General features: G+C 43.3%; 1 pseudogene; it reads left to right on the top strand.

The window, feature by feature from the left end:
* Positions 1-3,400: 3,400 nt before the first annotated feature.
* On the top strand, positions 3,401-5,998 carry LOC146655250 (histone H1 pseudogene; annotated as a pseudogene).
* The last annotated feature ends 381 nt before the right edge of the window (positions 5,999-6,379 follow it).

Raw genomic sequence — 6,379 nt, 5'->3', positions numbered from 1 at the left:
TAATCCTGGCCTCACAGGTCGTAGTGGTCCATTAAGAGTCTTCAGTTTCTGTCTTGTACATAGGCCGGTGATGGATCTTCAGGTGCACTGACTCTCATCTGTAGTTCTCTCCAGTGCATCATCAAAATACTCTGAAGAAACTAGTAACTAGACCTTGGGGTTCACATTATTTTTCCACATATACTCTACCCAACTTCAAGAATGAGCTATGTTTTAAAATGTAACAGCTGCGCTTGCAAGTTTCAGGTCTGAAAGTTGATTTTACTCTGCCCTGACACCAGTAGAAACAAATGGCCGCCTAGACTTAATTTGCCACAATGTTAAATGTATCTGGTTTATAATTAATGGGCTAAAACCACCAGAGTAGTCCTTAAAGTTTAATTAGGATTACATTTAGATTAGGGTATGATGTGACACTGAGTAATTAAAGATTAGTAGCAGGGGGGGAATAAATGCAGCCGGTTATGATCTAAACCATGTGTATGCTCCTGACAAGTATAATACGCCAACCGTGTGTGTGTGTGTCTGTCTGTCTGTCTGTCTGTCTGTCTGTCTGTCTGTGTGTGTGTGTGCGCGCGTGTGTGCAGAGAAATAATATACATTAGTGAGCATTGATCCTGGTGGTCAGGATTCAGAGCGCTGCTGATTTTCCTTCCAGCGACTGAATCTGGGATTATTTTACACCTGGAATATCAAATAACACCGATGACCAGGAGGGAAATGAGACCACACAAAGAGATGCAGGCTGTTAGCAATAAGTTGCCCGTGTCCTCCGTTCACCTAGATCTGATGATAAATTGTTCTGACAGCAACTCTCAGCCCTAAAGTGCAAACCAATCATCACTCAATAGTCCCAGTGTCACTGAAACTACATGAAATAGAAACAGATTAACTGAAAATAGATCTTCTTGGAGCATCTCATGCAGTCTCACTAATTTCCCTCGGGATGAATAAAGTATTCTGATTCTGATTCTGATTCTGATTCATGAATTATGATCAATTCACTCATGACTGTTAGATTTGTATTGTTGATTGTCATTTATGCTTAGAAATATTTACTTATATATGCTTAGAGTTTTGTAATTAGTTGTAGATTGGTAGAGGTTTTGATCCTTGATAGTCTGCAAACTTTGTGTGTATTAGACAGCACTTTGGGAGCATGAGAGGTCATACCGTGTCTTATTGTTTTATGGTAGGATTAACGTAGTTGCGTCTGTTCTAGTCTAAGTGCTCTTTGTTTAGATGAACTGCAGGACTTCCTCACCGTGTTATCTAGGATGAACCATCTAGGGTGAGGGGGAGGCTACCCTCTTCCTGACCAAGGATGTTTGACCCTTTGATCAGCAGTCCACACACACACACACACACACACACACACACACACACACACACACACGGTACTCTTTGTGTATGTAGACGTCGTATGTTAATGAACCTATGCATATTCATGTAACCTCAATAAAAGGGCAGTGTTACAGGAGGACGGACGAGACCAACTGGAGTCAAGCGGTTGTCCGGTTCTCTCCCGTGCACGAGTAACATGAAGAACTTTGCCTACTTGTGTCTTGCTTGCAGTGTAATTATATTGTCTTAACGTTCCAGCGAATAGGTTTATGCTACAAACCTAACATTAATTGGTCCTTCGATGCCAGAGCCCTGGAATCGCGTTCACCGAGGGGAGGAGGGACACGCTGAAAGACTGACGTCAGCCAGGAAGTTCCTGTGGATTCGCTGTATGTCTTTTCTCCTCGATGAATGGCGATTGGCGGGATTCGAGGCTGATATTACACGCTAAGCAACACCGAGTAAGTTTAGAGTCCAACTCTATAACTGTACGTCTTCGCCGCTCAGTGGGGCGTTGTCCGTGGCCGCTCAGTGGGGCTAAAATTCGCCGTCTAAGTGGGGCGATGTACAAGGCCGCTCAGTGGGGTTTTTTGTACAGAAGCATTAAGTCGCAGAGTTGCGCAGTTCGAACTTTTTTTGGTTCGCCGTCTTAGTGGGGCGAAATACAGACCGCTGTGTGGGGTACTGTAGTGAGTTCTCCACCGCTCAGTGGGGTGTTGAGAAGTTCCGCGGGGTCCAGATTGTGCTGGACAGTAGGCCTATTTTGTGTTGTTGTCATTGTCGTCGTTGTTGTTGTCGTTGTCGTCGTTGTCGTTGTCGTTGTTGTTGTTGTGTGTGAGTGTGTGCGGAGCAGAACATGTGGTCTGTGACACCGACTGTTGTTGTTATCATGGGTTTCTAAGCAACCAAGAGTGAGTCGGAGGGAGACAGACGTTTGTGCTGGACTTTGCTCCTGGCAGCACAAAGTATTTATGTAAAAAAGAGAGAGAGAGCGACGGCTCCACAGCTGCGCGGGTTCACGCGAGCGCGGTCACGCGGACCTGAGCCGTGCGGTTAATCGCAGGCTTATAAATGGAAGAGATTCAAATGTTAGAAGTTTTCAGAAAACACACCAGCCTTGGAGAGCTGTGGAGAAGGCCAGCCCACATCAGCAGCACTTAAGATATGCTCTGGTGAATGGCTTTCCCCCCACCCCTTGCTGACACAATGTTTATTCTTTAGCTTGCCCTGATCGACAACAGCCTGTGTGCCAGACCATAGATTTAATTTAGGTGGATAGTTGTTAAAAGTAATCTACATTAAGCTTGTGGTTGCTTAAATTCAGTACGATGACATGTGAGGTGAAGTGATATAGATAAATATTTAAACTAATGAAGTGCATAGAGGCACTTGACCTGTGTGGAAGACTGTCGTCTTATTATGAGCCATTGTTGAGATATAGAGCACATCTGTGAAAACAACTAATATGCTCAACCCTGTATGAAACATCTAAAAGTACATGATGGAGAAGCTGAGTTGAATATGAAAGTGTAAGACTTTGCCGCTGTGGGCAGAGCATGCAACTACTGTGTGATGTTGCGTTGCAGTTTTTTTTTCTGAGCTGATGAGCAAGCTACACGTTATCAGATCAAGAGCTGTCTGGGAACTACTCAAAGAGGGGGAAACAGGGAGTGTGCAGCGTTTCCGTGAGCAGTTTTCCTGCATCTTGACTTGTGTGTAGAGTGTTCATAACATCAGCATCATGTTTTTGATTATTTGTTTTGTTGGGTTGAAAAATAGTTAAATAAACTGGTGATCATATTTATGGATCACCATGGCACATATCATCAGCCATGTGATTTATTTTTGCAGATGACAAAGTGAGTGTGAATGTGTCTGACATCACAGTGTTTTTGTGCACTGTGCAAAAGTGATTGCCTCTGATTGTGAGTGAGAGCGGTGATTTTGCAGGTCACCAGCTATTTAAAAAAAAAAAAAAAAAGAAAAATAATCATAGGAAAAAAGGTTTTGTGTTGATCAGCCGAAAAACAACTACAATGTCATTTTCTGCTTTTAAGAAAGGATTGTTCACACAAACACAGACAGAGAGAGAGAGAGAGAGAGAGAGAGATGTGTGTTGATTAAGCAGTGATGATAATAATGAACATGTTTTAGTTTGTCACTTTCAGGTGAAAAGCAGACCTGTATCAATTTTCCACATGCAACAGTCGGAAGAAAGTTATAGTTTAACATCATTGGAAACATGCAGGCCAAGTTTCTGGCTGACTTATTTACAGTGCCATGTGTTTCTCAACCTCACAAGCGAGCTCACTCCTCCCTGAAGATAAGGAATGCAGCTCCAAAGCAATAACATGATAAAGAGACAGCAGCAAGTCCTGAGCACAAAAAGTCCCAGCAAAGCAGCAGCAATGTGGATAAACAGCAGCAGAAGAAGAAAGCAAACCCATCTTCCTGTCTGATTGGTTGAATTTCACGGAGGGGCGAGCAAGATGGCAGCGTGAAGAGGAGTTTTTGTTTGAGTTCTCAGCACGAGACACTTATTTGACGTCTTTCTGGCCTTCGGGACTTTTTTGGAGATCAGCGCGCTAAACTTGCTGGATCTGAGGCCAGGGTCTGCGGCGGCAGCATGTTGAAATGCTCAAAAAGGACTGAGTGACTCGGGCAAGCCACATGCGGCTAGCGACATGAAAGAAATGGACCCTTCATGATGCGTTCAACGTGCCAGCGCTGTGGTGGGAAAGGCTCCATCATAAACACGCCCTGCGCCCTGCGCCGAGGTTCAGGCCAAGAAGAAGAAGACGATGACTTCCAAGCCCAAGAAGGTCGGCCTCAGCGTGGGCGAGCTGATTGTGAAAGCCGTGGCCGCTTCCAAGGAGCGCAACGGCCTGTCTGTGGCCGCTCTCAAGAAGGCTCTGGCTGCCGGAGGCTACGATGTGGACAAGAACAAGGCCCGTGTCAAGACCGCCATCAAGAGCCTGGTGGCGAAGGGCACTCTGGTGCAGACCAAGGGCACCAGGACCTCCGGATCCTTCAAGATGAACAAGGCTACTGAGAGCAAAGCCAAGAAGCCCGCCGCGGCCAAAGCCAAGAAACCGGCAGCAGCTGCTAAGAAGTCGCCCAAGAAGGCAGCAGCAGCACTTCAGCTACTAGACAGGACAAAGCTGAAGGAGAACTGCTGGGACTGTTGAAGAGGGAGAGGACAAAAGAGTGAGAGGACAACAGAGTGAGAAGACTAGGTGAGAACACATAGGAATTATTTAATGTGGGAAATCAAAATTTGGGTTAGCAAACCTGGGGAAAAGAAAACTGACTGCTTAAGTTGGAAAATTGAGACGGAGTCTGAAACATTGCGAAAATAGAAACATATACAAAATCACACACACACACAAGCAGAACATGCATTAACCCTACTAACAATTCCAAACACAAAATGACTCATGAAGACTCATAGCACATTAGTTAAGAAATGATTAAATAATAGCAGAGAAATGTGTAGGAAAGGCAGCTTTAAGAACATGCTCTACTGGAGATGCAGCTCCACAGACATGCATTAGACCTGCCTAATAACACAAACCCATGCAATGAAAATTAGCTTGTTATCTTTCATCAGTGTTAAAATAGTGTCAATTTAGCAGACACTTGTTATTAAATACTGAATTTATCCAATGCAAAAAATTGACTCTCCAGGTTGCAGGACAACAGTTTAACTTTTGTGGGGAAAAAGATCCTGGTTTGATAAATCAGTGATCAGACAATAAATTTAGTTGTTAAAATGGTAAATTGGGAGAAGCTTCCTGCTTGATTGAGGCAGCACATGTAATTTACTGTATGAGGGAAATTGTCTTTTGTGATACTATTTTGAACATGCTTTTCTGTCGTCCTGTCAACTTGGTGGGTTAATAGCTGATATGCAAATTAGTTGATTGGTTTTAGATTAATGAAAGGTGACTGAATTCTAGTATGAGTGAATGAGATGTGTTGGAGTTGTTGTGTGTTGAGTAGAGACTCTAAAACACTGAGTTTCCTGCTTTGATGTGCGAGGGAATCCTGTATTTAGATACACAACTCTGAATACGTCAGAACAGACTGTTTTGTGAAGTGCATGACAGCATGTCACATGTTTTATGATGAAGGGAAAAGGAAAATTGAATAAAATAGATCTGTGGCCTAAATGAGTGAAGAGCACAGACCTGGTAATTAAACTCATAGCTAATAAGACATTAGGATTATGTTGTGTGTTGTGCAGCTGATGGTTGATTTGGAGTGAATCTAGCTGATGATTTTTCTTTTGTTGTGAAGTTGAGCCTGCCGATTAGTATGATGGTATGATAAACCATGCTAATGGTATGATTTACCCTCCTGAGATGAGGAGCTTGTGTCATGACTTAACAAGGCCTTTTTATTTTGATACTTTCACAGTGCACTGAAAGTTTTGTTTGATAATCTCTGTTCTTTAAGCAGATCTGCATGTCGGGAATTAAAAGCGCTACACGTCGTCGAGAAAATTGTGCCAAGTGAGTTCTCCACATTTAAATGGACTCTGGAGAAAGCCACTTATTTGGGACAATTATTAAATGACAGTCCCAGTCCAAAAGGATTCAGCGATGTAATCCAAACTAAAGTTCTTCTTTTTCTTTTTGAAATGACGTCATTTTGCTGAGAGTGGAAACTAAATGCGACGATAGGTTCCACTATCAGCAAAGAAAGAAAGAATGAATGCATGAATGAGTGAGTGAGTGAAAGGAAAACAAACTGACTGACTGGTAAAAGCTGACAAAAGCTGACAAGACTTTACTGATGTAACACGACTGTGTGAAGTTGACCCCCGCCTGGCAGGGGTGCAGATGAGTCTGTGTGTGCTTCCCTTTACAGGAGCAGAAAGATGACAGCAACACTCGAGGTTGCGTGATGATTTAACATTTTAAATGCCATTTTCTGTGTCTGTGAATTTACTATGTGTGCGTCATTCACTAGCTTGTGTGCTCACAGAGATATCTGTGACAAAGTATGCATACGCCTGCGCAAGCGCTAACAT

This window comes from Rhamphochromis longiceps, linkage group LG13, assembly GCF_057381845.1.
Source record: "Rhamphochromis longiceps isolate RC_006_pf linkage group LG13, R_longiceps_female_GT1.1, whole genome shotgun sequence".
Classification (NCBI taxonomy): domain Eukaryota; kingdom Metazoa; phylum Chordata; class Actinopteri; order Cichliformes; family Cichlidae; genus Rhamphochromis; species Rhamphochromis longiceps.
This window is presented reverse-complemented; position numbering and strand designations above follow the sequence as displayed.